Consider the following 25,749-nt stretch of genomic DNA (forward strand, 5'->3'; position numbering starts at 1 on the left):
ATGATGTGAACGAGTGACTTCTCTGAGTAGGAAAGTGGGTGGAAAGGGGATGTGTGACTGAGGTAAATTCAACCACTTTATAGTTTTGCTTGGGGTAAAACCATCTGTTTTTTAATAAAAATGGAAAAAATCTATTAAACTAGAAAGCATGCAGGTAGGCAAATTTTAATAAATAAAGCCATTTTCTTTTTCGTCCCAACAAATCTGTTTCTGCTATTAAGGCTTTAACATAATCCACCGACTAATCAGTTGGTCAGTCAGTCAGCACCTTATGCTTGTAGTTTTACAGTAGGGCGCTTCTAGATAAGAATCCCATTCTTTCTTTTTTCTTACACGGTTTCAAGAGATGTCTGGCAGTCAGACTACTGAATTGAATTCAAGGGTACTTTCAGATTAGTGCCATGAAGCAGACAATTCACCATATCTCCACAAACTACATTACTGACCCCCAATGAATGATGTCTGACTGAAACAGTAAAGAGTGGCTTATCTAGCATCTAATAGGCATTGCTTTTCCCAGGATGGGCAGAGAAGGGGATGCTGAAGGGAGGCATCACATGTAAGACATAGCATCACTGAGTAATCACAATGAGTACATTGTAACTAAGTCGGCCCACATCAACAACTGTGTCTGGAAAATTTAACCTATGGCACCTATTCTTAAACTGAAATTCCACTTCAAGTGCAGTAGAATAAAAAGTCCAATTTTCTGGAAACTCTGAAAAGAGAGCCCATGTGTTCCTGGAGAAGAAGTGGCCTCTAAAATTATGTATGAGACCAGAGTGGGTTTGATGGTGGACTTTGTTGCCAAGTTTTGTGCGATCACAGGGCTAAAGTTGCTACCAACCATTCACTATGGGGAAAAGTATTATCTTGGATTTTCCATTCAGTTATGGGTATGATGTCTCAGAAATGCCTACAAAAGTGCTGTAGCAAAAAGACCCTGCCAGGGGCAGTTAGCTAGTTAGTTACCAACACTGTTGGTTGCTATTTTCTGTTGGAAACAGATAGAAGAACAGTGCAAGTAAATAATCTCATCGGAGGTAGAGGAAGACTTTTCTAATCCTTAACAGTGTTCTTTGGGACTTGTTTTTGAGTTTTGTAGAATCATGGATATCACTGGGAATCAGCTTCAGATTTCCATAGGATTCTGTATTGTGAAAATTGCTACATCAAATGAACAATGAATTGGTTCACAGCTACTATGGAGTAGATGGGTGGGAAATGTCACAATGGTTGTTTCCTAATTTACAAACCAGTAGGATTATTTTTTTTTCCTTGAGAACTTGGATACATATGTAACTATACTAGTCTGATACTTAGTTCTTCATTTTTTAAAAAGCATGAGAAAATGTCTTCTATATTCAGTATTTTGTGTGCTAGCATCAATAGAGAAGGGGTTTAGGCAGGGTTCATACCATTTTATAAAATAATTATTAAAAATCTGTATGGGGGAGGGCACCTGGGTGGCTCAGTGGGTTAAAGCCTCTGCCTTCGGCTCGGGTCATGATCCCAGGGTCCTGGGATCGAGCCCTGCATCGGGCTCTCTGCTCAGCAGGGAGCCTGCTTCCTCCTCTCTCTCTGCCTGCCTCTCTGCCTACTTGTGATCTCTGTCTATCAAATAAATAAATGAACAAAATCTTTAAAAAAAAAAAATCTGTATGGGGTGAAAATTTGAAACAAATACGTTTCCTGAAGTTGTAGATTCAACCTAAAATTAAATCCACAGTTATTCCAATGTGGCTAGAGGTGGTAATCAAAGATTGAGTGGATTTGCTTCACTGGGGGGTCCCCACTCACTACCAAATCACCTCTAATCTCTGTATTGAGCCCTATTCCTATAATGTAACTGATTTGGCTCTTTGACACTTTCCCCCCTTAAACTCTAAAAGATTCCTGTGTTTTGTTCTCATCGTTCTTATCAGATAATTATTCCCATCCCATTTTGCTCATGCTTTTTTGCATCATCTCTTTTGTTGTGCAAGATTTAAACTTGCACTCACTCCCTCTCATCTCCTCCCTACTAATCCCGCCCAGGAATCATTCTATGGATGAAAAAAAGGTGTTGACTGTTCAATATGTTTTCTGTGTATTTATTACTGCCTCTCCCCAGTTCTTTACTGCTAAGAAGCATGGAGATGTTCATTTAAATCTCTAGGCTTCTGTCATGTCACAATAGAATGGATGTCTGGGATCGGGTGGATGCTTTGAGTAATACTGAAAGCTGTGTCTAACTTGTGTCAGCAGTGAAGTGGCAAAGAATGCAGAAATACCATCCTCAGAGGATACAGAAAAAGCCTCTTCAGAGTAGAACTGTTTTCCAAGAAATATGAAGCTTACTAATTTCTAGTGTCCAGGGACTTGTAATCATAGTGAATGAGCTTGAAGTTTGAGATTTTGTAGTTGTCATTCAAAGAATATTGGAGATCAAGATATATCCTCAAAGTGCAAGCACAAACTGCATTCATCCTGGTACTTTCTTCTCTGCTACATGTCCATCAATATCACCTATTTCTTTCTGAGCATATCTTAGTTTGGGGCCCTATGAAATATCATTGAAATAGGTGGCCATTAAAAGGAGGGAGTTGAACCTTATGACAAGGAATGATGTTCCTGCTACCTTGTTAAAGGAATATTCTTTGTGCATTTCATGACCCGCCAATTTTGTTACGTGCACACCAGACACACACACATAACCCAGGGAACAAAGAATTAAATTACATACACCGAAACATTAGTGGGGATATCTCTAAGTGCTGGGATTACAGAAGATTCTTATATTTTTCTTTATGGTCATCTTTGTTCTTACAGTGAATGAAACAATGTTATATATATTATAAATTAAGCCATAGCCAATTTGACTTCATATGTAGAGGGCCACCAAGGGGTTTGGACTTATAAGAAACAAACAGAACAAAAAGTCCATGTTATAGTTGTATGGTTTCAAAAGTAGTAATTTAGAGGCTTCATAATGATTTACTGGTTCTCAAGGTGAAAACAAGTTCTGATACATTTCAGTTAGTTTTCATTGAGACTTTTAGTGTTCCTATTCAGTGTTCCCATCCAGTGTTCCAATGTGTGTTTTGCTTATATCTAACACTATTTCCAGATGGTTTGGAATGAAGAAAACCAAAGTTTTTTTAAGGCAGTGTCATCATATTTTATTCTCATATTTGGAAACAAACAATTTCATTGTGCCCTTCTTTTATGCATACAGGTATGTCCTTCTTTTGAGATAGTTACAGAATATTTTCCTACTTCCTTTTATGCCTTTTTGCAAGTTGGATCTTTTTAAAATTTATTTAGTGCTTTTTGATCTCCCTCCAAAAGCTTTATGACAGCCGAGTTTAAGTGGTTGCTTCAGGCTATAGAAGTCAAAGATGAAATTGAATTATGCTTCCAGGCTTGGCATACAAAATCAAGAAAAATTTCATTCATTATGATTAATTAATCCAGAGGCACAGTGGTAGTATTATGATTATATTGTATCTGGAACTTGGCATATTTTCAACTGACATTTACATGGTAAAGGGGGAATGGTAACTCTGTGCCTGGAAAATTGCTCCATAATGGGCTGGGGGGAAAAAAGAAAAAAAAAAGAACAAACAAGAAATCAAGGAGAAGAAAAGATGCTATATATTGCATGTGGGGGTTGGGTCTTTTGAGATTCCTCTCCCTTGATTATCTCTTGAAAAATCCTGTAATATGGGATGATGAATGGTTTACAAGTCAGTTACTCTCAATACCATTTTTACTATATGACTCAATTTGTCATATATGGTGTTATAGTGAAAGTTATTCACAATGATAGTGACATACATAAGTGAATAATAAAAACATTTCAAAAATGCCTGTTAGAGAAGAGGCATTGCTAGCAAGAATTGCCTACTCAAATCCTTTTATATGGACTTCTTTTCTTTGTTGTGATAAACTTCAAAATAGACTACGTGGGATTTGTATTACTATCTAGTAGACAGTTGATATGTCTACTGGACTAGCACCAGCTGAGGAGGGAGACTTCTCTAGGATGAGAAAAATGGAGAAAAACAGAGAAAAAGAAAGGGAGAGAAAGAAGGGAGGGAATTAGAAGGATAATGAATCCCATTATCCACTGTAATAACACTGGATAAAACAAAACAAAGTGCCAGTGGCATGCAACAGTAAATATGAATTCACCATGCATCTGTGGGTCAACTCTGCTGGTTTCTGCTGGATTTGCTCATGCATGTGCAAGGTCAGTTGCCCTAGGCTATTTGAGATCTACTGGGCTTCTCAGCTTTAAGGTGCAGATATGTAGGTCAGCCTGGGAGCTATGCTCCCCATCTTTCCCATCTAAGAAAGATGCCATATTCTTTTCATGGCAAAGACAGAGGCCCAAAAGAGAGCAAGTTCCACTGCAATAACAGTCAAAAGCCTAAATGCCATGACATCTGTAAATATCTCACTGGGTCAAAGAAAGTCACATAGTCTGAGCATTAGTGGGGTGGGGAAATAGGAGATCCTGGAGAGAGAGCAAAGAACTGGGAGCAGTAATTCCATCATCAAAAAGGATGAAAGCAGAAGGGGGAATGAGTATGGAAACAAGCAATTTCCTTTAGATCTTCCAGAGCTGATGGCCAAGCAAATAAGGAACTCATATTGGTAATGGTTTTGACCCTTCAAAATGTTGGAATCTTCATTAGAATTTATTTTGGAGGTTTCTTGCTAATAAGGTGGTGATTTGGTGAACACTTCTGTTGTAGGTCACAATCTCCACTTTGTCAGCAACTTTCCAGTGTGTTGGCATGAAGTATTTTCTGAGTAGTGTGGGAGAAACTTTTCTGGGGGCCTGTGAATTTCCATTTGTCATTAATTTTTATTTTTATTTTTTTTTTATTTTTTATTTTTTATTTTTTTAAAGATTTATTTATTTATTTGACAGAGAGATCACAAGTTAGGCAGAGAGGCAGGCAGAGAGAGAGGAGGAAGCAGGCTCCCTGCTGAGCAGAGAGCCCGATGCGGGACTTGATCCCAGGACTCTGAGATCATGACCTGAGCCGAAGGCAGCGGCTTAACCCACTGAGCCACCCAGGCGCCCCAATGTCATTAATTTTTAATCACATTGTCATCATGACAGCTTCGGGCCTTATGGATGCAAACATTAGCTAAGGCAGGTAGGTGTAAATCAGGTTGCTCTCTGAAAAGTATGGTTCATAGGTGTTATATATGGATGAGGATACAAAATATACTTCCTATATGAGAAAGCCAGTTAAAGAGCACTTTAAGGATGGTCAAATTAATTTTGTACTTGAATTTCTCTATTTCATCATCAACAGAAATGTACTTATGTCATCAAGAATACAGTAACTATAGAATTTGTAAGACATAAATAAGTGCTGAGTTACAAGAATTCAAATTTGGCAAAATAAGATGATTTCATTATAATAATTTTTGTCTAATATTAATATAGTTACTACAGACAGTTTTTTAGTTGAAAAGTTAATTCTAAAACACATTTGGAAGAAAAGAAAACTAAGAATGTCAAGATACTCCTGAAGAACTAGTAGAACAAGGTAAAAAGACTTGATTTACCAGATACAGATTTATTCCAGAGCAATGATTAATAAGGTAAAGTGGTATTGTTACTTTGGGGAAACTAACAGAAAAGAATGGAATGCCTAGATAGAGACACATAATATGGAAACTTCATATATGAAGGGCTGGCAATGAGGATCTGTGGAAGGTAAACTAGCCACTTCAACATGCTGAGAAAACTAGCTATAGGAGGGGTCATACTTTACTCTTTTTTTCTCTCTACACAAACATACACACATGTGCACACACACACATGTGCATGCGTGCACACACACACACACATTTCAGAATGGTTTGGTGATTTATCCATGAATAGCAAAACTCCAAAATTTTAAAACTTTGAAAAGAAAATAGAATAGTGTTAAGACTTCTGGATAGGGTTCAGTAGAGAAGACAATAAGATAGCAACATTAAAAAAACCATGAAAGAAAAGATTTGCCTTGCCTTTCACTGCAGACACTGAAAGACACTGAATTCCAGTCAGATAAAAGTCAGATGCTTCAGATATTGGTCCTTCCTGGTACACCACACTTGCAGCAGAATCACGTCCAGATGACTGGGACATAACAGGAACACAGAGTGAAAGACTAAGAGAGGGCGTTGTATAGAATAGGTGTATAGGAGCACAGCCAGATGAGTGCCACATGAAGAAGACTTACTACCATTCCAGAAAAAGAAGATGTATAGGAAGGATAAAATTCAACATGGAATTTCATATCACATCTCATTGTAATGTCTTATTTTTATTTTCTGTCATATGATCCCTAATATGGATTTGTGGCTTTATTTAATATAAATTTTATTTAATGAAAACCCTTGTAGAACATAACAGTTATACATAAATATATTCCCATAAATATGAGTCCTTCAAAACATTAAGATAGCTACTGATTTTTTAAACCACTGAGTGTCTACTGTATTTCAACATAATGTAAAATATCTTAAAATGTAATGGACTTGAAAAAAGGCTCTATTGACATTTTGAGGACTGAGGGGAACAAACTGGTGACAGATCCCTTCCTTGGAATGAAAGGACTGTTGTAGGTGAGATGGAGAGTAGAATTGTAAGGCAAGACATGGAAGTGGAGAAATGAAAATGGGCAATCTCTCAGCTAGAATTCATGTACGAGAATAACAAAAACCATGTCCTTGACATGGAAAATTATTTTTCAGTTTTTATACTATTGCAAAAGTTCTTCTAAGAAAAATAAACCGTTTTAATAAGATGGAAGTCTATCCATAATAACAGTGTAGAAACAGGTTGACTGATAAAACAAGTTCATGTTTTAAAAAACCACTGCATCTCTTAAAACATCATAAACAAAACCTTGCATAGACTAATATCCTTGAACAAGGACAGGTATTTTGCTTTTTAACATTTTTTAAAAATTGGGGAACAGCTTTCCTTCTTAAAGATTTCCTTACATGTTAGATAAAATAACAAATAGAGGGGATAATGTCTTAAAAGAGGATATCTAATAACCTTAGTCTGAATATGTAAAAGCATATAGGTCTCAAAATTAGTAGACCTGTGTTCAAATAGTCTTGAGAACTTGGACAAATTTCCAACTTCATTACATTTTTATTTTCTTGTCTGTAGTATGAGAGTATTGTATAAAATGATATCAAAAACAAAAGTGAAAATCCAGACAAACAGAAGGGCAGGCCTTAAGCACCAGGCAAGTTCCAGACTCTGAGTATAATAGCAAGTCAGAGAGGAAAACTTAGAGCACAACAGAGCTTTACTCTTCAGAGAAACTGAATATCTAGCAAGCTAATAAAACAGACAGCATTCAAGACAGGAAAAGATACAGTAAAGTTAGAGGAGACTGAATCCCTTGAACCAGATGAAATTCCAGGCTGCAGAAGTGGGGGGTCTAAGAAGGAGGCTGCTTTCTCTGATAGATAGACTTGCTGCCAAGTGTGGAACCAATGCTCCCCAAAGCACCTCTATCTTTCTTGAGTCTGACATTGGAGTTTGGGATTGGGAGAGCCTGATCTAAGATATGGAGCCAAGGGACTCTGAAGGAAGGTGACAGCAGAATCTGAGGAAGCAGGAACCTAAATAGCACTGTGGCTTTCAAGACATTAAGTCTCTCACAGAAGAATGAAGATCTCATTAGCACTTTTGTACAGCCAGAAAACATAGTCCTAGACAGGCTATATGGCTGTCAGCCCAGAAACTTCACTGTAAATCATTTGGAAAATCATGTTTGTCAACAGAAAATTAAAATGCCTTTAATGGTAGTTGCTTAAATGTCGTCTGGTGTTTTCACCACAGCCTCTTTTCCTGGGGAGAAAATTTCAAATTTGTCATTATTATCCTCTCTTAGAAGTGGCTCAGGGCAGTTGTTGTATGAAACATAAACCAAAACACAACAATCAACTTCCAAATGGGATGCCAGTGTCGTATATGGAAGCAGCATGTAAACCACAAAGGGAGGAGGGTAGCAGCACATTTGTCAGGTTGCCAGTACGAGACAATGTCTGCATTTCCATAACTAGATCTGCCTTTAGAATATTTTATGTCTTCCAAATCAGACCTGGGGTTTTCTGGAATGATGAACAGTAACACCCTAAGCAGCAAACTCTTAATCAGTACTACTCTGAAATTTGTAACTGAAAATTAATCAAGTCTCCCTGTTGAGGTTAAGAACATGATTATGTGATAATGTTGCTCATTTCACACATGGAAAAATCCCAGGGCAGTTAGGGGTCCTATTAAGCCATTTGTATTTTTAAATCATTTATTCAGATTTGACTTTTCTGGACTTGGTTTAGAAGCTGTTGCATTTTGTGTGTGTTAATCTCTGCATCTCTCTGCCCAGTTTTCTTTCTTTATTTTAGTTAATTAATTAATTTATTCTTTTATTAACATATGATGTATTATTTGTTTCAGGGGTACAGGTCTGTGAATCATCAGACTTACACAATTCACAGCACTCATCACAGCACATACGCTCCCCAATGTCCATCACCCAGCCACCTGTCCCTCTCCAGTCCCCCACCCCAGCAGTCCTCAGTTTGTTTCCTGAGATTAAGAGTCTCTTAGGTTTGTCTCCCTCCCCATCCCATCTTGTTTTATTCTTCCCTTCTGCCACCAACCCCCACCTTGCCTCAAATTCCTTCTATCAGAGAGATCATATAATTGTCTTTCTCTGTTTCACTTATTTTGCTTAGCATAATACCCTCTAGTTCCATCCACATCGTTGCAAATGGCAAGATTTCTTTCTTTCTTTTCTTTTCTTACTTTTTTTTTTTTTTAAATGATGCTCTGCCCAGTTTTCAATACAATGTAATATCACAGGAAAATGGCTCATCTTTACCACATACTTTCTGAGAGCCACTGAGTCAGATATCTAAACTTTTGGAGCCTTTCTCCAGTCTGTAAGGATAATCATACCCACTTCACAGTCTTGTCCTGAAGAACAACCTGAGGGAACCTCTATGCAAGGCCTGGCATTCAGCACATGTTAGTTTGCTTCCTTGGTTTTCAACTGACCCCACTCTACCTACTTAACCACATTTCCTACTCACTTCTAAACCTACAATTTTCATTCCTCCAGCAAGGCAAGTCTCCTTAATGTTCCTGCCATGCTAATTCTTACTTTCCAATTTGGGTTATATTGGTGGGCCCATTCTCTTTACCTAGTTTCTACTCATTTCTAGGTCCATAAAGCAAACATATCTACACATAAATATCAAGAAGATGGAAATAAATCATGTTATTTTGTTTTACTTCTACCTCTAACAGTTTTTCTTAGCTACCTATTTGTGTAGGTAGTCATTGGTCATTCTTCATGGTCATGGTCATTCCTCAATTTGTGGATATCATGGGGAATATATATAATAGACTTAATAAAGTTCATTTGTGTGAAATTTATAATTGTAGAAATATTTATTGCTTGGCTACTAGGCAGAGGATATAACATTGAGGGAAAAATAGTCCCTTCCCTTTTAGGCCCATTTTTCCCCTGGGAAGAAAGTTGAGTGATACTGCATGTTGTATTTTCACTCTGCTTAAGTAGTTTTTACGAATTATCTTGTGTCTTTACACTTGGTAAAATTCAGGCCATAGTCTTTTGCTTATATTTTCTGGAGAGTGAAATGAGATTATATAATCAATGGTTTAAATAATATAATATATGATAATTTGTAAACAAGAGGCTTTAATTTCCATCTAGACTATCTAAAATTTGTTTTAGATAATAAAAACAGACAATTTCTTCTAAATTTACCAACAGATTATGGCTTAGTAATTGACTCATTAGGAGTTAAACAAAGGGCTTAGTGGTAAGGTGATATAATCAGAACACATTCTCAGGGGTTGCATTTATCAGTCGAAGAAAAATATGTTTAAGTACTAGAATACATGTCAATCCATGCGAAAAGTAAATCTGGTTAACTATGTTTAATGTATTTTGTCAGCTTTGTTCACATAATTTATATTTGAACTCAAAGGTGCTACCTTGATTTATTAGCTCTAGACTGGGCGCTCATCTGTCTTTTATAACGTTCCCTTTATGCACTATTATTATCTCCATCACATAGACTGAAGCTTTTTCTTATGTTCCCCAAGAAGACCTTATTTCTTGGAAAATAAAAAGGAAGCAATGACACACTTCCTGGCGATATTTAGCTTGGGCTGATGTGGTAGGGAATTTTTATTGATTTTTTTCTAGGTAGAGGAAGGATATGGTCTCCTTGTGTTAGAGAAGTTACATGGGGGTGATGGTCTTTAACCTTTTGATCTGCCCCTCTATCTGAGAACCTGCTGAGCATGATTATAGATCACGAGTTGGGCTTGGGTTTTCCCAAGCTGGCTGTAGAGACAACTTGTCTAGGCTCCCAGTGAACAGCCACAGCCCACAGAGAATGTGTGTTTACCCAGACCTTTTCCATGGTTTACTTCTGAAAATTAGTTCAACCGCATGGGAATCTAGTTAGACTCTTGGAATTATAATCTTTGACTGGCACGTAACCCAAACATTTTTTTATAGGATTTGGAAAGCAGATTGCAACTTAAAAAATGAGGAAAGAATAGTAAGAGTTCAGTCTGAACCTCTTTCTGGTCTGCCTGAAATCTACCTTTTAAAGCATGAGTTCCCATTACCAAATCACCTAATTTTATTAGATATAATTTGGAAGCACAATTCTGGTGAGACACGGTGACAGATAATTTTTCAGTCCTCTTGCAACTCATTTGGAAGGTAAAGATATGTGGAAATCATCCCTATGAAACTAGACATATTCCACCCAGTCATTTAGGAGGATAGGTTTTTGTAGGATAAGGTCGATTTTATAGAATACGCCAGTGATACTTCATACATGAACCAAGGTCAGTCCTATGGTTGATAAACTGAAATATGAAGTTGATAGATAAACTCTTACTTTTAGAAATCTTCAAGCTATTATATCTGCATTTCTGATTACAATTAAGGCTGATGCTTTATTTGAAAATGCATTGTTTTTCCTGTCAAGAATAAACCATACTTATTAATAGAAAAGAAAAGCTTATCCATAGTAGAAAGCTAGCAAAAAACTTGCTATGCAATGAAGAACTTGCCTTTTCTAGTTCTAACATTCAGTAGCTGAAAGCAGATCATTGCCATAAAGAAGTATTTACCAATTTTAAAAGGTCTTGGCCCATCATAGCTAGTGTGAGATTTGGAAGATAGCTTTTGTTGCCAAGGTGACAAACACTTATAAATATAACACATCTTCTAATGTGCTTTTAACTTGGTATTTTTATGGCTTTTAAATCAGATACCATTAGCAAATATATTAGGTAATTTAGCTGAAAGACCATTTTCCTCTAACACTTTTTGTTACATTTCCCCAGGTATTTCAGTAAATGTCTGTTGTGACATTCTACTCCTGCTAGGCTTCCAACGTAAGGGGATACATAAAGTACATCTGGTAAAGATTAACATATATTACCTTGCCTTTTTTGTATTGATCACCGAAAAAATGTATAAAAGAGAGTTAAATTTGTAGTCTCCTTGAAGAGCAATCATTGTTCCTATTGTTATTTTGGGGTCTGTACCCCCTCCCCCCAAAACAATCTGGCTTTAAGATTCAATACACAGAGGAAAGGGTTTTGGGACAGCGTAATAACTATATATTAATACTCCCCCAAACCTCCACACCTAAAATGCTTTCCCTTAGATATTGAAAAAAGGAGGGGGCTATGGTGAAAATAATTACAATGGATCATCTGGAGCCCTAGTATTTCCATGAGCCTCGGTTTATTGTTCTAAACAATAAATCTAAACAGCCCAGGCAGGGAAGGAATTAGCTCCAAGTGTATGCACTGGATTTTTAAAAGAAGGCTCCTGAGGTGGACATATTTGCCACAGCAAAGATAAAATCAGATCAGACGTATTTAGTTTAGGCCCAAATTTGCATGTATTGTTACTTTGTCAGAAATTTTTCCTAGAAGATTGTCCATTAATTCATTCATTTTTTTTTCCTTTCATTCATTTCACCAGTAGACATTTAAGAAATATCAACCATATTCCAAGAACTGGAGATACAGAGATGAGCAAATCCTGGCCTTCAAGAAGATATTATCAGGAAAGACGTAGGCAAATAAATGAAGTATTACAGCACACTATTACGTGCTAAGGTAGAGACTGCACACAAAGAAGGGGTCAGAGATTAGTCCCAAAGAGGAAATGTCCTTTGTAAATTGTTTTAAGAAAATCAAGATGGAAAAGAGGAATATATATTTGACAGTTAATGTTTTATATAGTAACTCCCGAATTGCTATTTCCTTACTGTGTGATCCTGAATGCCTCTCTGTGCCTCAGTTACTCCTGCTATGTAATACAGATAATTATCCTTGCCACCCGCATAGCTCATTGAAGACTGTTATAGGAATAATGGGGTATGGGTGGTGTAGCTATTTGAATTCTTAGGAGAAGAAAGATGATGTGTAAACACACAGCATCCTTATTATTCCAAGCGGTAGCATTTTGGATAATCACTGTATAATGCTGCACCTTTGTGTGTGTGTGTGGTTTGTTTCTTTATAGAAAAGTAAGTGCTAATGTTGAGTTTCTCTGATGACTTTGGAAGCAATTCTAATCCAGCAGACAAAACATAATAATCTTTAGAGTAAGTTAAATCCTTTTGTATCTGAGTAGATTTTGTTATTTACCAAGGTCTTAGGCAATTTTACCACAGTTATGAAAAGCGGTGCCCAACAAGCCCAGCTCTCTCTGTGAGTATCTGAAAGACACCACTGCAGACAGGCCAGAAGCTTCTTTACAAGACACAGCCCAGAGTGTGTGCACACGCGCAGTGGCGCCAATGTCGTGTGTGCGCCTGAGCCTTGGCCTTGCCAAGAAGAGCTGGGAACGAGCTGAGACTGGCTAGCATACCTGAGGCAGCTGTTAACATTGTGGCGCCTGGATTCTTCTCTCAGACTCCAGGCTGGCTCCCCTCCTCCTCCTCCTCCTCCTCCTTCTCCTCCCCTTTCTCCTCTTCCTCCTCCTCCTTTTTATAGTCTTTCTAACTCTGCCTCTCACTGTCTTTCTTCTTCCTCCCTGTGACTTGGTGGGTGATTCCCATGGCCTAACACTGTGCCCTAGTCCTGCTGCCAGACACTCCAGAACTTTCTGACTGGTGGAAGAATCCACGCTGGTCAGGGCGTGAAGTCCCAGAGAAAAATGATCTCTTATCAATTTCCTCTTTCCTTTCCCTCATTCAGTCTCTTTCTCCCTCACTCTCTCCCCACTGCTGTCTAGTTCTTACCTTGATTTTTTTGTGGAGATTAGCCATGAATTGCATGGCAACCAGGGAAAGTGACAGTTCAAGGCAGACCTGCTCTTGGGCTCTGAAACTTGCTTCAGGCTATCTCAGCAAGATATCATCTATCAACTTGACCTGGGATTTGCCAAGGCAGTCCAGCCATTCATTAATAAAAGAGGCAGGCTGTATTAATCCCTCCTCTCCCCTAGAAGCAGTGCTGCTCAGAAAGCTTTCTCGAGGAGATGCCAAAGAGCAGTAAGGTCATACACTAAATAACTGCAAGGATTAAAAAACAACAACAACTGTACAAGAAACTTTAATTTTTAGTTTAATCTAGCTTCGCATCGTTTGAGATAGCTTTCCATGGACTGCCACTGGAATTGGACAGAACTAGTACAGCTGATCAGAATGAACAAGGGGGAAAAAATGGTGCTAAACCAGCATGGGAAAGGCAAAGAGCCCTAGACCCCTGGAGGCCCCAAGGCCCTTGACTAGGGTAAAAGGTATGTATCACCAGTAGAAAGGCCAATGATATTAATCCTAAGAGATGATCTCTGGTTACATTTCATGGACTTGGGACCCACTGAAAGAAAAGAACAATTACTTATAGTCATATATATTTTTTTTAATTTGACAAAGATCCCCATCATGGTGGATTAGGTACATTTAATATCTCAATAAATAAGCCTTCTACAATAGTAACATGTCAACTTTGGTTCAAGAAATCCACTCCAGTTGATAGTCATCCAGGAAATGTCTTTCATGCCTACATATTAAATTTAATCTGCCACCCCTGTCTTATAAGACTTTGTATTCATCTGCTGAAGAAAAGATGCTTATTTTATCATTCCAACTTAACAGCTTGCTTAGCAAAGCTGGTAGGTAGGAGTTTAGAAGATATTCATTGAATGCCTATTTTGTATATTCACAAAGGAGGTAGATTTAAGGGAGTTACCCCAAAGCAGTATGTTTTTTGTCCCACAGTTATCCTGTTGGTCTTCCTTTCATTCAGCAGATTTATCTGTCATGAAGAATTTAAGTTTCATATTTTCCTCTGTCAGTTGTGAAAAGGCCTGTCAGCTGGGGCTTACACTACAGTTTGCCAAAAGGCCTATAGTACACAATGACTATACAATCTTATATTTGTGCTCCCAGTCCCCAGATAATCCCCCACTTTCCTTCTCTGCAGCCCAGTTATGATCAGGCTTAAGTTGCATATTCCATTTTTAGCCAGATTTTGCTGATAAATGCTATCAGCAAGACTGAAATGAAATACAGCAGGTTTAGCTCTTATTACCAGTATAGAACATGCCTTGGGAGTTGTGTGTGTGATACTGAGACAGTAGTTGTATAAAACTATTTAATTCACATAAACTCAATAAGGGAATGTTAATGGTATTGGCTTTTATCTGCTGAATGTCCCAAGGTCCTTTATTCATGCACCTGAAAATATAGACCTTTGATTAATGTTCTAGGAGTTGTGCCAGAGATACCAGGCCATTTCCTGGATTGCTTCCAGTAGGGAATGTAATTTTGAGAGAAAACTGCAAAGTCTTGGTATTAATTTGTTGAAACCCTCAAACATAAGGCAGTTTGTTTTTGCCATTTGTATTTTGAATTCACATGTATCCCCAGTCTAGGAAAGATTTACATTTCCCACATCCATGCAGAAGCTACTACATTCTCATTAAATTAAAACCATATACATAGTCGGAGGCCTGCAAACCATTTTTTTAATGACCTATTGAGTCTGCAGCAAAAGGCAAAAGACTGATACACTAGAAACATGTATCACTGATTTAGCCAAGGAGAGGGAAGGGTTAATCATTATTCCTAGAACTCTAAAGTGGAACAAAAGCTTGCAGCTTGACACCAAAATAACATTACAATGAGAAGTGAAATTGCTTCTAAGGCTAAATTGCTTCATTTGAAAATTGTAGTGATACTGAGAACAATTATGTCACTTAAACTTTCACAATTTTGTTTTTATAAATCAGTTATAAAACTATCATGTGGTTTAAATGCAATTATTTAATAACGGCATTTGTAATTGTCCAACATAATCAATTATGCTTCAATCAGGTTCTTCTCTGAGGCTGTATTTTTGTTAGTGTCTGAGTCATTCTTATGCTTATTCATACTTTTGGAAAAAGCCAAATAAAATCATTGTTTTCCAGAAAAGTTTTTTCACCCCTCTGATTGCACAGTATTTTCCCCACTGCAAACTGAGTTTCAGAACTCTTTTTTTCTCTTTGTCTTAGAAACTAAATGCCCACCCAAAGCACAAGAAGAAAACACAGGGCTAAATAATAGGAAGAGTGAAAGTTGGTTCTTTAAGAGTCATCATAGTGTTGTGAAGTATGTTTTCTGAACTGAGTCAGGGACCAGAGTTGGGGGTGGGGGGCATGGAGTGGTGCTTTCGAGTTACCCAGCAGGAGCCATTACAAAGCTGGTACCATAAGCTGTATATCATGCCTTTGATTTTCTAAGAAGGAGGAGGAATGAATCATGGGCTGAGTCCCAGAGGCTATAGGATTTTAGTTGCTGTGTTGTGCAATTTGTGAGCTATTTGGTCCACTCTAGATTGCCTAAAGAACTATGTTTTCCTTCAAAATTTCAGCTGAAGTCTCTGTTAGTGCCTTCTCCATGTGTTTTGCCTGACTCACCCTGATCTCTGTACCCAGTGGCTTGGCCAAGAGAATTTTCATGAAGCCAGGCCCTTAGCCTTTCTTTCCTCCCCATTCTTTTTCTCTTCTCTAAGTAGAGTCTCCCTTATCTTGATTTCTCTTTTACATTTTCGCTAAAGATTTATACCACTTCATAGAAGATATCAAGCCTTTTCACTCACTCTGCTGTGTGTCTTGCCTTAAAAGCAGATACTTCTACAGAAGAGCATTTCTTCATTTCAGATCACTCTTCAAGAGAATGACTGAGTCCTGCCAGTGACGAGATGTTCAGCTTCAGCCTCATAGATTCAGCAAAAACTGGATCAGGGATCCCAACAAAGACTGTTCTATGTAGAAGCCCCTGAGTTTGTTTTGAAAGCCAAATATGATAGTATCCCTTTCCAGCTTAAACCAAGCCCATGGTGTTCCCTCACCTTAGAGTAAAAGCCAAAAAGTTCTGTGTATTTTGGCCTATATTGTTTCAAGTTCTGCTCAAGCCTTCTTTCCCTTCACTCTTTGTTCCAGCCAAATAGGCCTGCTCTCTAAAACAGCCACTCTCTCTTCCAGCCCAAGACCTATACACCTCCTGTTTCCTCTGCTTACGATGTTTTCCCACACCTGCCTCAACCCAAACCCCATATTCCTTACTAAACTGGTTCTTACTCATTTCTCTTCCCCCTTTCAGGCCAAGCACACTATTTCAGGAAGACCAACATGATGCCCTGAACTAAGGCATTGATAACACAAGTAAATACTACAACTAGGTATGAAATTTAGAAAGTGTAGGAAGGTGAGACTTTCAAAGTTCTTTCCTTCCTTTCTGTGTCATTCTCTAGCTGGCTTATCGTCAGGGGAATGTCATCAATCCACGCTCTTTTCTTGGCCACATCACTACTGTTTACTTTGTAGGGCCTTTTTTAACTGCTTTTGGGAATAACCGTATCTCCGAAGGGTAATGATAAGAGAATCATAATAATTTATAAATGAAAAAAATAAAAGGAAATAAACTAGAGAATAGTAATAATATAGAATAAAAAAATCAATTCTATACAAAATATATCAAACTTCAATTCTTTTGAAATATTCTGTGGGGGGCGCCTGGGTGGCTCAGCAGGTTAAAGCCTCTGTCTTTGGCTCAGGTCATGATCCCAGGGTCCTGGGATCGAGCCCCACATCGGGCTCTCTGCTCGGCAGGGAGCCTGCTTCCTCCTCTCTCTCTGCCTGTCTCTCTGCCTACTTGTGATCTCTGTCTGTCAAATAAATAAATAAAATCTTAAAAAAAAATTCTGTGGGACTGAGAGCCCAAATAGGAAGTTGAAAATTAAATGAAATATGTAAGAATTCTTCAAGACTCAGCTTATAACTCTAAGCTAGGAAACATTAGACACTGAAGTATCTAATGTACTATGGCCTTGTTCCTAATATAAGTTGTTTCTCTCTCTCTCTTTGTGGAAATAGAAAGTTTTAGAAGCCACTTTTTCCCTTAATCATTTTGATGTAATGTCTTTAAATCCACTTTCCTTCTTGACTTTGTGTCAAGTGTGTTGAGGAACACTCTTAAACCTGCAGGATTTCAGAATGACAGAAAGGTCTTATTTCTTAGATAAGATGAGAAAACTAATGCTTAGAAAGTCAAGATAGCTTTCCAAGGCAACTTAGCCGTCATCTAGGAGACTGGGGACCAGAATCCCTGTCTCCTCATTCATGGATATTTATGCTTCCCAAGATACTACATTTCACTGTTGGATCTGGGGGGTCACAATATTAAATGTTCATCCATTGTTAATTCTGTGGTTTGCATTTTTTTGGCGAGGCAGTCACCCAGCTAGTACCTGGGGGACAAAGACAAAGGTGAAATCAGATGAAAATGCTATGTGCATACGATAAAATATTATTCAGCCTTTGAAAGGAATAAAATTCTGACACATGATACAAAATGGGTGATATTTGAGATATTTATACTAAGTGGAATAAGCCAGCTACAAAAGGGTAATATTGTATGATTCCATATATATGGGGTACCTAGAGTGGTCAAATTCATAGAGACAGAAAGAAGAATTGTGACTGCCAGGACATGGGGGAAGGGAGAAAAAGGTAGTTATTCCTTAATGATTACAGAGTTTTAGCTGGGAAGATGAAAAAGTTCTGGAGATGGATGATGGTGATGGATGCATACCAGTATTTAATGTTCTTAAAGACACTGAATTGTACACTTAAAAATAGTTAGAATGGTAGATAGGCTTTATGTATATTTTACCACAATTTTAAGAAATGAATAAAAAGATGAGAAATTATTAATTATGGACTCCAACCTAAAAGGCATGTGTGGTAGGAATTCTTGACATCCAGATAGTGCTATGAAAGTACTATGTGTGGAGGAGAATAGAAGGTAGGTGAGGGGAGGAGGGGAAAAGAGAAAGATCTATAGTATAGACCAGTGCTGTCCAATAGAACTTTCTGTCATGGTGGAAAGGTTTTATATCCATGCTATCCAGTTTGGTAGCCACTAGCTAGTAGCCACATTTGAACACTTGAAATGTAGCTAGCACAACTGAAGGACTGAATTTTTAATCTAATTTGACTTGTAATTGATTTATTTGAATAGTAGAGGTCTAGACCTTGTATTATTGGTGACTTCATTTAAAAGTACTTGTATTTCTGCTTCTAGTTACATATATATATATATATATATATATATATATATATATGAATTCAATACCATTTATTTGCTCATTTAGCCACTGTTGGCAAATCAGTGTATCTCCTGCTAAGACTCTTGCTAAGCAATAAAGATTAAAAGGAGCCGGGAGAAACTCTCTGCATTGCTGGAAGGAACATAAATTAAGTGTAACCACTGTGACCATCAATGTGGTCATATCTCCTGAGGTGAAAGATATTCATATCCTGTGACCCAGTGCCCCTAAACCCTAGAGAAACTCTCATATGTGTTTGGGAACATGGACATTAAGAATCATAAAAGACCTAAAGATCAATGGAAGAACAGATAAACTATGTTCATAGAGCAATACTGCACAATAGTTAAAGTAAAGGAATACCTTGTCAACCTATGTGGCTAAGCCCCCAAAACGCAATAGTGAGCAAAAATAAAAATTCATTTGCAGAACGCTACATATAGGATGATATCTTTTTTAAAAACCCTTTTTAAAAACTTGCAAAATTATTATTTATGGATACAAACATATATAGAAAACATAAAACTGTGTGTGGGCATGAGAGACAACACATTTAGGGTAGTGAATACTTCTGGCAAGAGAGGGAGTGGGATGGGAGAAGGTATAGAGAGGTCTTCAATCTATCTGTAATATTCTATTTACTATAAAAGATTTGAAGCAAATATGACAAAACCAGAAGGGAGTCCATTGATATTCATTATATTATTAACCATACTTCTGTGATACTTAAAATATTTCATAATAAAATTGATGCTTAGAAGTGGCTCTGCTGGGACGCCTGGGTGGCTCAGTTGGTTAAGCAGCTGCCTTCGGCTCAGGTCATGATCCCAGCGTCCTGGGATCGAGTCCCACATCGGGCTCCTTGCTCCGCAGGGAGCCTGCTTCTCCCTCTGACTCTGCCTTCCACTCTGTCTGCCTGTGCTTGCTCTCGCTCGCTCTCTCTCTGACAAATAAATAAATAAAATCTTAAAAAAAAAAAAAAAGAAGTGGCTTTGCTATTTAGAACAACTGTCTCAAGGAGTAAAAGAAGACCTCATTAGCTGATTACATTTGAGTTCAATCTCTGAAGTTATATAGATGTTTACTCAGGAGAAAAATAAAAGGGGTATTTACTTGAGGCTGAGAAGACAAAGGTCAAGGTACAAAAGAGTTTGGTGCCTTCAAGGAACAGCAAGAAATTTTGGCTTCATTAGAACTTAGAACTGTCATGGTACAGGTGGGGTGCTAAGGCTGGTAAAACTGATTGGGATTGACTCTGGTCTGGCTTTGCAATGTAAGCCAGGGCAGCAGTGTGTGTAGTGTGGGTGGAGTTGATCAGTGGTGGAATGGAACAGGGAGAGATTTCACACTCAGAAACTCTCATGATTGTCCATGAGCCTGAACTGTGGTAATAGTAGTAAGACATGGAACAGGTGGGGCAGGAACTATCATGGGTAGAATCTATAGGACTTGGTGATTGGTTGAATGAGTGAAGGAATGAGCTAGGGCAAAGAACCAAAAATGAGGTTCCCATCTTGGACAACCTTGGCTAGTGGTTGCATTGACCTAAGTAATAGGAGAAGGAAAAGAAGCATGGTTTCCCTAACTGTGGTATTGAAAAGTTAGAGAGGCAAGAAGATAATGAGTTCAATTTTTAAAGTGCTGAATTTGAAAAATCTCAAGGCAGAATGTCTAGAAGGGAGATATGGGGACAGGCAGCATAGAGATAATAACTGAGATAGATGACACAAGCAAGGGCCATCCAGTAAAACAAGAAAACAAGGTTGCACCATAATGCTAAGAAGCTGGATGATCATGCTTTAGGCGCACTAAGCTGTTGTTTCCAGAGAATGGTCATGTATTAGCAGGAGACTCTGAAGACCTGTAATTCAACAGCAACAAAGAGGACTAAACAATGGGATCATGCTCCAGGGTTTGGCATCCAGCCTTAGCACACTAGTATAGTAATAAAGGCACCAGCTTTGTAGTTAAACAGACCTGTATTCAGTGCATTTGAACTTTCATTCCTGACTTACTAGCTGTAAATTGGGCAAGTCCCCAAATTTCTCTGAGCTTCATTTCTTTATCTGGAAATGGGAACGATAATAGTACCTGCCCCAAAGGATTATGTTGAGGAAAAGTATAATAATGTTTGTTGGTAAAGACAAATTTATAGACAAATAGAGAATACCATGTTAACTGCAATTATGGGTAAATCACTTCTAATTCTGATAGAAAAGTTAGAACATAAAAGTATTAAATATAACTACAACTGAAAAATTGTCAAATGATGCACAATGTAAATTGTGGCAAAAATAACAAAAGTGTATGTTAGGGGAGAAGTTAAAGTGGAGTTTTTGTATGCAATTGAATGCAAGTTGTTATCAGCTTAGACTATTATAACTATGAAATACTTTATGTAACCCCCAGAGTAACCACGTGCGCGCGCACGCACACACACACACACACATGCCTAGGAAATTACACAGAAGGAAAAGAGAAAGGAATCAATGCATATCAATACAAAAAAAAATCAAGAAGACACAAATGAACATAACAAGAGTGCAAAGACAGACAAAAGAACTATTAACACTAGACAATAACAAAATGACAATAGTCAATCCTTCCCTATCAGTAATTACTTTAAATGGATTAATTCTCCAATCCAAACATAGGCATAGAGTGGCCAAATGGATAAAAACAACAACAAAACCATCTAATTATATTCTTTCTACAAGAGACATACTTTAGATTTAAGGACACACATATGCTGAAAGTGAAGGGATGGAAAAAGATAGTCCATGAAAATGGAAACAGAAAAATAAGCTGTGGTAGCATTATTTATATCACGTAAAATAGACTTGAAAATAAAGACTGTAACAAGAGATAGAGAATAGCATTACATGATGGTAAAGGGATCAATTCAATAAGAGTTGGTTTTTCTGAAAGATAAAATTGACAAACCCTTAGCTAGACTAAGAAAAAAAGAAAACTCAAAAAATAACATCAGAAATGGAAGAGATGATTTTAGAACTGATGCCACAGCAATAAAAAAGATCACAAAGACTGCTAAGAATAATTACATACCAATGAATTGAGTAACTAGAAGAAATGGATAAATTCCTAGAAATACACAACATACCAAGACTAAATTATGAAGAGATAGAAGTGTGAACAGAACTATAACTAGTATGGAGAGCGAATCAGTAATCAGAAATGTAACACCAAAGGAAACAGTGGCTTCTCTGGTGAATTCTGCTAAACATTTCAAGAAAAATTAATGCCAGCCCATCCCAAACTCTTCTAAAAAAATTTAAGATGGGAGAATAATTATAAATTCATTTTATGAGGCTAGCATTATTCTGATACCAAAGGGAAAGACTCCACAAGTAAAGAAAATAACAGGCCAAGGCGCCTGGGTGGCTCAGTGGGTTAAGCCTCTGCCTTCGGCTCAGGTCATGATCCCAGCATCCTGGGATCAAGCCCCACATGGGGCTCTCTGCTCAGCAGGGAGCCTGCTTCCTCCTTTCTCTCTCTCTGCCTGCCTCTCTGTCTACTTGTGATCTGTCTGTCAAATAAATAAAGTCTTTAAAGAAAAGAAAAGAAAATGACAGGTCAATATCCTTGGTGAATATAGATACAAAAATACTCAATAAAATACTAGCAATTGGAAAAAAAAAATACTAGCAATTAGAACTCAACAGTACATTAATAGATCTATACACCATAACCAAGTAGGATTTATTCCTGTGATATAAGGACATTTCAATCTGAAAATTAATTAATGTGATGCACTGCATTAACAGAATAAAGGGTAAAAATCACATGATAATCTCAATAGATGCATAAAAAGAATTGGGCAAAATTCAACATTTTTTCATAATTATAACTGAACAAACAATATAGTAGAGGCCATATGTATAAAGCTCACAGCTAGTATTTATACTCAATGGTAAAAAACTGAAAGTTTTAAGATTAGGAACAAGGGATGTATGCCCACTTTCACCATTCTTATGAGACATAGTTCTGGAAATCCTAGCCAAAGTAATTTAGGAAAGAAAAAGAAATGAAAGGTATGCAAAATGGAAAGGAAGAAGTAAAATTGTGCCTTTTTTGCATATGACATGATATTTTATTTAGAAGATCCTAAAGATTGCATAAAAACACTGTTAGAAATAATGAATTCAGTAAAATCGCGGGATACAAGATCAACATACAAAAATCAGTGGCATTTCTATACACTAACAGTCAACTATCTGAAAAGGAAATTAAGAAAACAATGCCATTAATCATGGAACAAAAAGCAAAATATTTAGGAATAAACTTAACTAAAGGAGATGAAAAGACTTGTCCTGAAAACTATAAAACATTGATGAAAGAAATTAAAGACACAAACAAATGGAAAGACAGCTTTCATTCATTGATTGGAAGACTTAATGTTAAAATGTACATACTACTCAAGTAACTGACAGATTCACTACAATCCCTTTTAAAATTCTCATGGCATTTTTTTTTTTTTTTACAGATAGTAAAAACAATTCAAAAATTCATGGAGAACCACAAAAGACTCAGAATAGTCAAAGCAGTGTTGAGAAGAAGGAACAAAATTGGAGGCGTCACACTTCCTGATTTCAAAATATATTAGAGTTACTGGAATCAAAACAGTGTGTGGTACTGGCATACAGACAAACCATATAGACCAATAGAGCAGAATAGGGCAACCAGAAATAGATCTATGCATATATGATCAACTGATCTTTAACAAGAGAGCCAAGAATATACAATGAGGAAAAGTAGTCTTTCCAACAAATGATACTGGGAAAACTGGATAAACACCTGCAAAAGAATCAACTCAAGAATGAATTAAAGACTTACACGTAAGACCGAAGACTGTAAAACTCTAGAAGAAAACACAGAGGAAAAGCTTCATGACAGTGGTCTTGCTATTGATTTTATGGATATGGTACCAAAGTCATAGGCAACAAGAACAAGAACAAAAATAAACAAATGAGACTATATTAAACTATAAAGCTTCTGCACAACAAAGGAACCAATCAACAGTATGAAAAGGCAACTTACAGAATAGTAGAAATTATTTGAAGACCATATATCTGATAAGAAGTTAATATCTAAAATATGTAAAAACTCTTACAACTCAATTTTTAAAAAATGTAATAGCTTAATTTAAAAATGGCTTGAGTGAGGACTTGGATAGGCATTTCTCCATAGAAGACGTAAAATGGCCAACAGGTATATGAAAAGTGTTTAATGTTACTAATCATCCCGGAAATGCAAACCAATGCCACAATGGGATATTACTGCCCATCTGTCAAAGTGACTATTATTTAAAGTCAAAAAAGTAAAAACAAGAAGTGTTGGTGAGGATGTGGAGAAATTGGAACCCTTACACACTGTTGATGGGAATGCAAGATGATGCAGCTACTGTGAAAAACAGTATAGAGATTCCTCAAAAAATTAAAAATATAACTACCATATAATCCATGAACCCTTTCTGGGTATTTATCCAAAAGAATTGAAATTGGACCCCCAAAGAGATATTAGCATTTCTTGTTAATTATAACACTATTCACAGTTATGGAAACAAGTTAAATATCCATTGCAGTTGAATTGTTAAAGAAAACGTATTATATACATGAACAATGGAATACTACTTAGCCTTTAAAAAGAAGGAAATTTTGCAATATGTAACAACATGGGTAAACCTTGAGGACATTATGCTAGGTGAAATCAGCCAGTCACAAAAAGACACACACTGAACAGTTCCACTTATAAGAAGTATTTAAATATCCAAATTCATAGAATTAAAGGATAGTATGGTGGTTGTCAGGGGATGGGAGAAGGAGAAAATGTGAATTCCTAATCAACAGCCCTAAACGTTCATTTAAACAAAAGGTTGTCTTCTAGAGATGAACTTTGTAGCATTATACTTACAATCAACAGTACTGTTGACTTAAAAGTTACCAAAAAATTTAAGAGACTGGATCTCATGTTAAGTGCACTTACTACAGTAAAATAAAAAAACTTTGAAGTATAACTACTGGGTATTTACCCTAAAGATACAAACATAGTGATCTGAAGGGGCACGTGCACCCGAATGTTTATAGCAGCAGTGTCCACAATAGCCAAACTATGGAAAGAACCTAGATGTCCATCAACAGATGAATGGATAAAGAAGATGTGGTATATATACACAATGGAATACTATGCAGCCATCAAAAGAAATGAAATCTTGCCATGTGCGACGACATGGATGGAACTAGAGCGTATCATGCTTAGCGAAATAAGTCAAGCAGAGAAAGACAACTATCATATGATCTCCCTGATATGAGGAAGTGGTGATGCAACATGGGGGCTTAAGTGGGTAGGAGAAGAATCAATGAAACAAGATGGGATTGGGAGGGAGACAAACCATGAGTGACTCTTAATCTCACAAAACAAACTGAGGGTTGCTGGGGGGAGGGGGGTTGGGAGAAGGAGGGTGGGGTTATGGACATTGGGGAGGGTATGTGCTTTGGTGAGTGCTGTGAAGTGTGTAAACCTGGCGATTCACAGACCTGTACCCCTGGGGATAAAAATCTATGTTTATAAAAAATAAAAAATTTTAAAAATGTATAATGTTGATAAAGTATTTAGTAAACATTAAATACTTACTAAATATTAGTTCCTTGTCCTTCCCTTTGTTTTATCCTTGCTAATGCCAAGACTTGTCTGAGAACATTTTATGTAAATTGCTGTTTTTTCAAGGTAAGCAACATACTTCTAACCACAGAAGCTCTAGATTGCTTGAAAGCAGAGACTATATCTTATACTTTGATCGATCAAGTATATATTGGACATATATTATTTGCCTAGCAAGCTATAGATTACCAACAACATGTAGCACAATGCTAGTACATAGTAGGTACCAGATAAATATATAAATGCCTTCTGAATTGATCTTTTCTACAGCACAACCAATAAAAATACACATAAAATGTTTTATAATTTAGGCTAATGTATATTCACTTGGTAACAACCTTGTTAAGACTAACAACATCCACAGGCAATAAGCATATCATTTT

The 25,749-nt window shown here is 37.1% G+C and overlaps 1 long non-coding RNA gene across 1 annotated transcript in view; it reads left to right on the forward strand.

Annotated features, from left to right (window-relative positions):
* The window catches only part of LOC131829410 (uncharacterized), a 77,177-nt gene extending 51,981 nt beyond the window's left edge, over window positions 1–25,196 (forward strand). Inside the window, exon 3 of the long non-coding RNA XR_009352842.1 lies at window positions 23,193–25,196. This is a non-coding gene — a long non-coding RNA (uncharacterized LOC131829410). The remainder of the gene's footprint in view (window positions 1–23,192) is intronic.
* The last annotated feature ends 553 nt before the right edge of the window (window positions 25,197–25,749 follow it).

Source organism: Mustela lutreola, chromosome 4 (genome assembly GCF_030435805.1).
Source record: "Mustela lutreola isolate mMusLut2 chromosome 4, mMusLut2.pri, whole genome shotgun sequence".
Taxonomy (NCBI): Eukaryota; Metazoa; Chordata; class Mammalia; order Carnivora; family Mustelidae; genus Mustela; species Mustela lutreola.